We start from the raw sequence: 8,854 nt of genomic DNA, 5'->3' as shown, positions 1-8,854 counted from the left end.
TATGGAATGCCAGCTTTTAGGTTTTTATCGCCTATTCATTGTCAGCTCAAGCTATCTCTAGTAAAACCCATTTCATTGACCATATGTCCAGACTAACTGCAGGAAGCTAGAGTGGAAACCATCTCTTTAACACATCATTAGTAGAACAGAAATATCTTACTGTTTGTTAAGTAAATACTTTATAAATATCCAACAAATGAGGGAAATACATATTTTTTCTGTCACAAGGGGGAAAGCTTTTTGTCATTGATGGCCCACTTCAATGGCATCTCCATGTATTCATCACCTGGGGAGCTACCCTTCCACAGACAAAGCACCTCCCCCAATGGTGTCTGTGTGGTAAACATTATTAGTTCAGCAACTTAATGTAGGTATTGTAGTCTGAGGGCTATGGCCAAATAGTATGTGTAAAACCCAGTAGTGTTGAACATACAATATAACACTGCTCTCTTGAAGGCTTACAGGCAGATGACATTGTACAAGGCCCCCTTGGCTCGAAAAAAACATCTGGAGTACCAACAATAGACTTGAATGGCCCAGGACATAAAAACAAGAGGTGTGGACTATACCTTCATTGAGTATTCACACCGCTTCACTTTTTCTACATTTTGTTGTTACAAAGTGGAATTAAAATGGAATAAAATCTCAATTTAATTCATTTTAATTTCAGGGTTTAACAACAAAATGTGAAAAAAGTCAATTGGCGTGAATACTTTCTGAAGGCACTGTACACTAACATCCCAACACCACATAACATGCACACAGATGCATACTGACGCCACACACACGCTGCTGGCACAGTCTTATATATTATTTTACTACTGGAGTAACAGTCTAAAATTATTTGGTTTAAAATATATTTAAGCATCAAAAGTAAATGTAATTGCAAAAAAAAAACGTAACTATTAAAAGTAAGAGGATTAGAGGACTATGTCACATATAGCACAACATTTGTAATGGACTGGAAAATAAATGGTACATTTTGCAACCAAAGACACCCTTCTCGCTACCTGACCACAGATTTGAATTGCAATTTATACATGTTAAGTTTTGACAGTTGTCAAAAAAAGTAAATAAGTAATAATATACACAGTTGAAGTCGGAAGTTCACATTCACTTGGGTTGGAGTCATTTTTAACCACTCCACGAATTTCTTGCTAACTATAGTTTTGGCAAGTCGGTTAGGACATCTACTTTGTGCATGACACGTCATTTCCCCAACATTTCCCCCCTTCTGTTACTTTTGTTAAAAAAAAGTATATTTGAATTTACAAGTTCCGGTGCCTGAGAAATATTTCATTCAATATTTCCACGACACGTGCGGTTCATTATGGGAGATTTTTAGAACAAACCATAGACATCTCATCGTTGCATCTGTCCTATTATGGCCTCAGAGCACGGACAGGGGTTTCCACTAGCACAGCCACAAAGCCAAAATTCAGTATATCATTAACATTTATGAAAACAAAATGTGCGTTTTGGTCTTTAAGGTTAGGGATTGGCATTAGGTTTAAAATCATATTGGAGATGGCCTCAAATAGGCAGATTTAGGACTTGGTGGCCATCTCCATTTTTGTTATACTACTACTTCTGTGACTTGGCAAACCAAGTGGGTGCACACTGCCACCTAGACTGTGTTGTTTGAACAGGTAACCTATAAAGCTAAGTATAATTCATTGGCTGGTCCCTCAGCGACATAGAATGGGAAGAAGGAAGAATTCACTGTGTACTCTGCTATGGAGGACATTTAGCTTCCTCTCTCCTTCGTCTGGAGAAACCCCCTTGGTCACATGACCAGAGAACAGAAGGTGTTAGCCACAATGTTTACCTATTAATAGGAATTAGCATAAGTGTTAGGCTATGGGTTTATGTTATCAGATTCCTACATGGCCATTAGCATATGTCAACAAGGGAATGCGTCAGCGCTGGCCTGTGTCATGATTAGTATACATCAGTATTTGTTATGGGATTTTTTAAATCAATAATGACTAAATGAGGTATACGGCACTATAACTGGCAATAATTCTACCCTGTCTTGTAGTGTTAAATCATGTTTGTTCATTAGGAAGGGGTTATATGGCATGTACCTAGGAAGAAATGAATGTATGCAGGGGTATAAAGAGAACTTAGAGGACCTATATTGGAACCGATCTGGATGTAAATCTTTTGCACGCCCAATTTTTCAGTTTTTGATTTGTTAAAAAAGTTTGAAATATCCAATAAATGTCGTTCCACTTCATGATTGTGTCCCACTTGTTGTTGATTCTTCACAAAAAAAGACAGTTTTATATCTTTATGTTTGAAGCCTGAAATGTGGCAAATGGTCGCAAAGTTCAAGGGGACCGAATACGTAAGGCACTGTATATATAAACAGCTTCAAGAGGCTGATGAGGGAGTCTGATGAGTGAGTCAGTGAGTGAGACTCCTATTATAGTGCCACCATTAAAGGGATACTTCGGGATTTTGGCAATGGAGCCTTTTAACTGCTTCCCAAGAGTCAGATGAATTTGTAGCATGCTAGCTGTTCCCATAGACTTCCAGCCATTGCGCTAATGCTAGTTAGCATTGGCTCGCGAAACTTCCTTGGTACTGGACACAGAGACATAAAAAATGGTATCCATGAGTTCATCTGACTCTGCGATAGTAGCTTTTGGCTTCATTGCCAAAATCCCGAAATATCCCTTTAATTGAAGTGACACACACTTCAACTGTTCTCTACTTTGGAAATGTTTAATCTCTGAACGGACAAACATTGAGGTCGAAGCCAACGATAGGTGCGGTACTACCATGCTCACTGAAAGAACAAATACTGAACACACACACCCACCTAGGGAGATAGATGGCATCCACTGGGAAAGTGAACCCCCAGTTTTGTTAGACTTCAGTGCAGCTTTTGACATTATCAATCATATTCTGCTGCTGGGAAAACGTATGTGTTATGGCTTTACACACCCTGCTCTAATGTGAATAAAGAGTTACTTGTCTAATAGAACAGAGACCTGCTGGAATGGGCCCTGTTAAAACATGTTGGATTCGCACTGAAAAATACTGACTTACTGTACACATACACTTCCACAAACATAATCACTAATATGCAGCAACCCTTTTCTCTTCCCATACTATGACTTTATACATCACAAAGCCTAATTGCACTTAAACTTAATCACACTAAAGCAATTATTTACAATCAGTAAATATGGCTAATTAAGAAGCCCATATATAGCGCAGCACTTTTTAGACTAGCACAGGAAAGCAACACCACAGATGAAAGGGGAAACTAGTGATCATCAAACTTGAGTTAGCAGTACTGCATACTAATGCCAGACACTCACTGTATACACTACTGCTACTGTCTATCATCTATTCTGTTGCTTAGTCACTTTATCTCTACCTATATAAACATAGCTAGCTCAGTTACCTCGTACCCCTGCACATCGACTCGGCTACACAGCTGATGCCCCCATGGCCGTTTCAATAACACGGTACCTCATTTTGTTTACCTGTCGGCCCCAGCCTCGAACTCAGGTCCTGTATGTACCTAACTGACCCGCTCTGCACATTCATCGCCATTTACCCGTTGTTGTCTTAGCTCTCCTGATCAACACCTGTGATTTCTTTATGCCTCTCTCTAATGTCAATATGCCTTGTCTACTGCTGTCTTGGCAAGGTTTTATTGTTTTGTTTCACTGTAGAGCCCCCAGTCCCACTCAAAATGCCCTAGATAGCTCTTTCGTCCCACCTCACACTGTGGGAGAAATTATATACATGATTATAGTAACACAAGAGAAAGATACACTTATGGGTTCATTTCCTGTTCTGGTCAAATGCATTGTCTATTGTATGGTGCAGGAAGCAGGTAAAGGCCATGGGAGTATGGGGCAGCTGGGAACACTAAGACCAGTATGTCCAGCCTAGACCAGCTGGACATACAAAGATCAAAGGGATAGACTAAGGAGGGGGTCAGCCAAATGACCAACTGATGGATTACAGACATCAATCGCATCACAGGGGAGACACATAAGTATGTTTGATCTTAGACAACCATATGAAGAGAAGGCGACCAAGGCAGCTGGACACACTAAAAACTAGAGATAAAAAAGGCCACAGGAAAGGGGGATGTATATTATCTTTAGGTCAAAGCAAGGGTCTTGTCATCATTATAATCTGGCCGAAAGCAGATGTGGGCGTTACTGGGCTGAACAAGCAGGATTGGGATGTAACTGTATTTGCATTGGGGGATGAACTCATAATGTATGTGTGGGTATAAAATGAAGAGTGAGAGCTCTGGAAAGGTGTGTGTTCCGCGGACCGCTCCGGCTTATGATACTGGTGTATTAAAAGTCTATATTGATTTTCACAAAGTTCTTGGTTGTGTCATATTTGAACCGATTTGCCACTACAGACTTGGCGAGCTTTTTCCAGGAGTGATTTGCCACTACAACTCACATGCGGAGACCCCACCGAGGTTAACTGATGCCACCAGAGACAAAACCTCTCTTCATCAATCAACGCATAGGTTTACCTCCACTGTACTCACATCCTACCATAAACGTTGTCAGTACATTATGCTTTGAATCTATTCTACCACGCCAAGAAATCTGCTCCATTCATTCTGTGTCCCCAACGCACCATTAACCTACTCCTCCTCTGTTCCTCTGGTGATGTAGAGGTTAACCCAGGCCCTGTAGTCCCCAATTCCACTCCTATTTCCCAGGCCTATCATTTGTTGACTTCTTTGTCCGTAAAAGCCTTGGTTTCATGCATGTTAACAGAAGCCTCCTCCCTAAGTGTGCTAAAGCAGTGGGGTAAAAAAAGACACTCCGCCAACCCTGATGTCCTAGCCGTGTCTGAATGCTGGCTTAGGAAAGTCACTAAAAGTTCTGAAATTCCCATCCCCAACTACAATATGTTCCGCCAACATATAACTGCCAAAGGGGGTGGAGTTGCAATCTACTGCAGAGACAGCCTGCAGAGTTCTGTCATGCTATCCAGGTCTGTGCCCAAACAGTTTGAGCTTCTACTTTTAAAAATCCACCTTTCCATGAATAAGTCTCTCACTGTTGCCGCTTGTTATAGACCCCCCTCAACCCCCAGCTGTGCCCTGGACACCATATGTGAAATAATTGCCCCCCGTTTATCTTCAGAGTTTTTACTGTTAGGTGACCTAAACTGGGATATGCTTAATCTCAATCTCACAAATTATCATGGAACCTACCAGGTACAACCCTAAATCCGGAAACATGGGCACCCTCATAGATATCATCCTGACCAACCTGCCCTCTAAATACACCTCTGTTGTCTTCAACTAGGATCTCAGCGATCACTGCCTCATTGCCTGCATCCGTATTGGGTCTGCGGTCAAACGACCACCCCTCATAACTGTCAAATGATCCTAAAAACACTTCAGCAAGCAGGCCTTTCTAATCGATCTGGCCCGGGTATCCTGGAAGGATTTTGACCTGGTTATGCTTTAAAAGTGCTTTCCTCACCATCTTAAATAAGCATGCCCCATTCAACAAATTTAGAACTAAGAACAGATATGGCTTTTGGTTCACCTGACTGCCCTTGACCAGCACAAAAACATCCTGTGGCATACTGCATTAGCATCGAATAGTCCCCACAATATGCAACTTTTCAGGGAAGTTAGGAACCAATATACACAGGCAGTTTTAAAAAGCTAGCCTTTGCTTTCCTAACAGAAATTTGTATCCTGTAGCACAAACTCCAAAAAGTTCTGGGACACTGTAAAGTCCATGGAGAATAAGAGCACCTCCTCCCAGCTGCCCACTGCACTGAGGCTAGGAAACACTGTCACCACTGATAGATCTACAATAATCAAGAATTTCAATAAGCATTTTTCTATGGCTGGCCATGCTTTACACCTGGCTACCCCGACCCCGTTCAAAATCTCTGCACCCCCCACAGCAACTTGCCAAGCCTCCCCATTTCTCCTTCACCCAAATCCAGACAGCTGATGTTCTGAAAGAGCTGCAAAATCTGGACCCCTACAAATCAGCTGGGCTAGACACAATTGTTGCAACCCCTATTACTAGCCCGTTCAACCTCTTTCATATCGTCTGAGATCCCCAAAGATTGGAAAGCTGCCACGATTATCCCCCTCTTCAAAGGGGGAGACACTCTAGACCCACACTCTTATAGACCTGTATCTATCCTACCCTGCTTTTCTAAGGTCTTCTAAAGGCCAGTTAACAAACAGATCACCGACCATTTCGAATCCCACCGTACCTTCTCCGATATGCAATATGGTTTCTGAGCTGGTCATGGGTGCACCTCAGCCACGCTCAAGGTCCTAAATGATATCATAACCACCATCGATAAAAGACAGTACTGTGAAGTTGTCTTCCTCGACCTGGCCAAGGATTTTGACTCTGTCAATCACCACATTCTTAACAGCAGACTCAACAGCATTGGTTTCTCAAATGACTGCCTCGCCTGGTTCACCAACTACTTCTCAGACAGAGTTCAATGTGTCAAATTGGAGGGCCTGTTGTCCGGACCTCTGGCAGTCTCTATGGGGGTGCCACAGGGTTCAATTCTCGGGCCGACTATTTTCTCTGCATACATCAATGATGTCGCTCTTGCTGCTGGTGGTTCTCTGATCCACCTCTACGCAGACAACACCATTCTGTATACTTCTGGCCCTTCTTTGGACTCTAACCTCCAGACGAGTTTCAATGCAATACAACTCTCCTTCCGTGGCCTCCAATTGCTCTTAAATGTAAGTAAAACTAAATGCATGCTCTTCAACCAATCGCTGCCCGCACCTGCCCGCCTAGCATCACAACTCTGGACGGTTCTGACTTAGAATATGTGGACAACTGCAAATACCTAGATGTCTGGTTAGACTGTGAACTCTCCTTCCAGAATCACATTAAGCATCTCCAATCGAAAATTAAATAGAGAATCGGCTTCATATTTCGCAACAAAGCATGCTGCCAAACACTAATGCAGCCAAACATACCCTCTTAAATCTGACTATTCTACCGATCCTTGACTTTGGCGATGATCATTTACAAAATAGCCTCCAACACGCTACTCAACAAATTCGATGCAGTCTATCAGTGCCATCCGTTTTGTCACCAAAGCCCATATACTTCCCACCACTGCAACCTGTATGCTCTCATTGGCTGGCCCTCGCTTCATATTCATCACCAGACCCACTGCCTCCAGGTCATCTACAAGTATCTGCTAGGTAAAGCCCTACCTTATCTCAGCTCACTGGTCACCATAACAGCACCCACCCATAGCACACGCTCCAGCAGGTATATTTCACTGGCCACTCCCAAAGACAATACCTCCTTTGGCTGCCTTTCCTTACAGTTTTCTGCTGCCACTGACTGGAATGAATTGCAAAAATCACTGAAGCTGGAGACTCATATCTCCCTCACTAACATTAAGCATCAGCTCTCAGAGCAGCTTACAGATCATTGGACCTGTACATAGCCCATCTGTAAATAGCCCCTCCAACAACCTCATCCCCATATTGTTTTTTTTTGTTTTTTTTGCTCCTTTGCACCCCAGTATCTCTACTTCACATTCATCTTCTGAACATCTAACACTCCAGTGTTGAATTGATAAATTGTAATAATTTCCCCACTATGGCCTGTTTATTGCCTTACCTCCCTAATCTTACTTCATTTGCACACACTATACAGTGGTGCAAAAAAGTATTTAGTCAGCCACCAATTGTGCAAGTTCTCCCACTTAAAAAGATGAGAGAGGCCTGCAATTTTCATCATAGGTACACTTCAACTATGACAGAGAAAATGAGAGAAAAAAAATCCAAATAATCACATTGTAGGATTTTTAATGAATTTATTTGAATTTGAATGAATTTGCAAATTATGGTGGAAAATAAGTATTTGGTCACCTACAAACAAGCAAGATTTCTGGCTCTCACAGACCTGTAACTTCTTCTTTAAGAGGCTCCTCTGTCCTCCACTTGTTACCTTTATTAATGGCACCTAATTTGAACTTGTTATCAGTATAAAAGACACCTGTCCACAACCTCAAACAGTCACACTCCAAACTCCACTATGGCCAAGACCAAAGAGCTGTCAAAGGACACCAGAAACAAAATTGTAGACCTGCACCAGGCTGGGAAGACTGAATCTGCAATAGGTAAGCAGCTTGGTTTGAAGAAATCAACTGTGGGAGCAATTATTAGGAAATGGAAGACATACAAGACCACTGATAATCTCCCTCGATCTGGGGCTCCACGCAAGATCTCACCCTGTGGGGTCAAAATGATCACAAGAACGGTGGGCAAAAATCCCAGAACCACACAGGGGGACCTAGTGAATGACCTGCAGAGAGCTGGGACCAAAGTAACAAAGCCTACCATCAGCAAGGGCATTGAAGATGAAACGTGGCTGGGTCTCTCAGCATGACAATGATCCCAAACACACCGCCCGGGCAACGAAGGAGTGGCTTTGTAAGAAGCATTTCAAGGTCCTGGAGTGGCCTAGCCAGTCTCCAGATCTCAATTTACCTATAATGATTCTCCATATGAAGTCTGTTTCATATGTTAGTGAGGATCATGCTGTCTTATGATCTCTATTCTCTTTATATATCTTTTTAAAGGGGAAGTTCCCACTGGTGCTGTAGACCTACGTAATCTTAGGCCTGTGTGTTAAACGGAAGCTTCCTATTATTACCATTTAAGGTCATGCACTACTGACTCTCACATTGCTGCTTCCGTGTTACTGCTGGCTCAATCATACCAGCTGGTTGTTTCTACCACTGGAGGTGGCGTAGGGGGTATGTCGAGCATCAGCTGGGAGAAGTCTATGATAGGTATCTCCTCTGCTTCCCGAACCACAGGCAGTGGTTC

Source organism: Oncorhynchus keta, chromosome 13, assembly GCF_023373465.1.
Source record: "Oncorhynchus keta strain PuntledgeMale-10-30-2019 chromosome 13, Oket_V2, whole genome shotgun sequence".
Classification (NCBI taxonomy): Eukaryota; Metazoa; Chordata; class Actinopteri; order Salmoniformes; family Salmonidae; genus Oncorhynchus; species Oncorhynchus keta.
Note: the sequence above shows the minus strand (reverse complement) of the source record.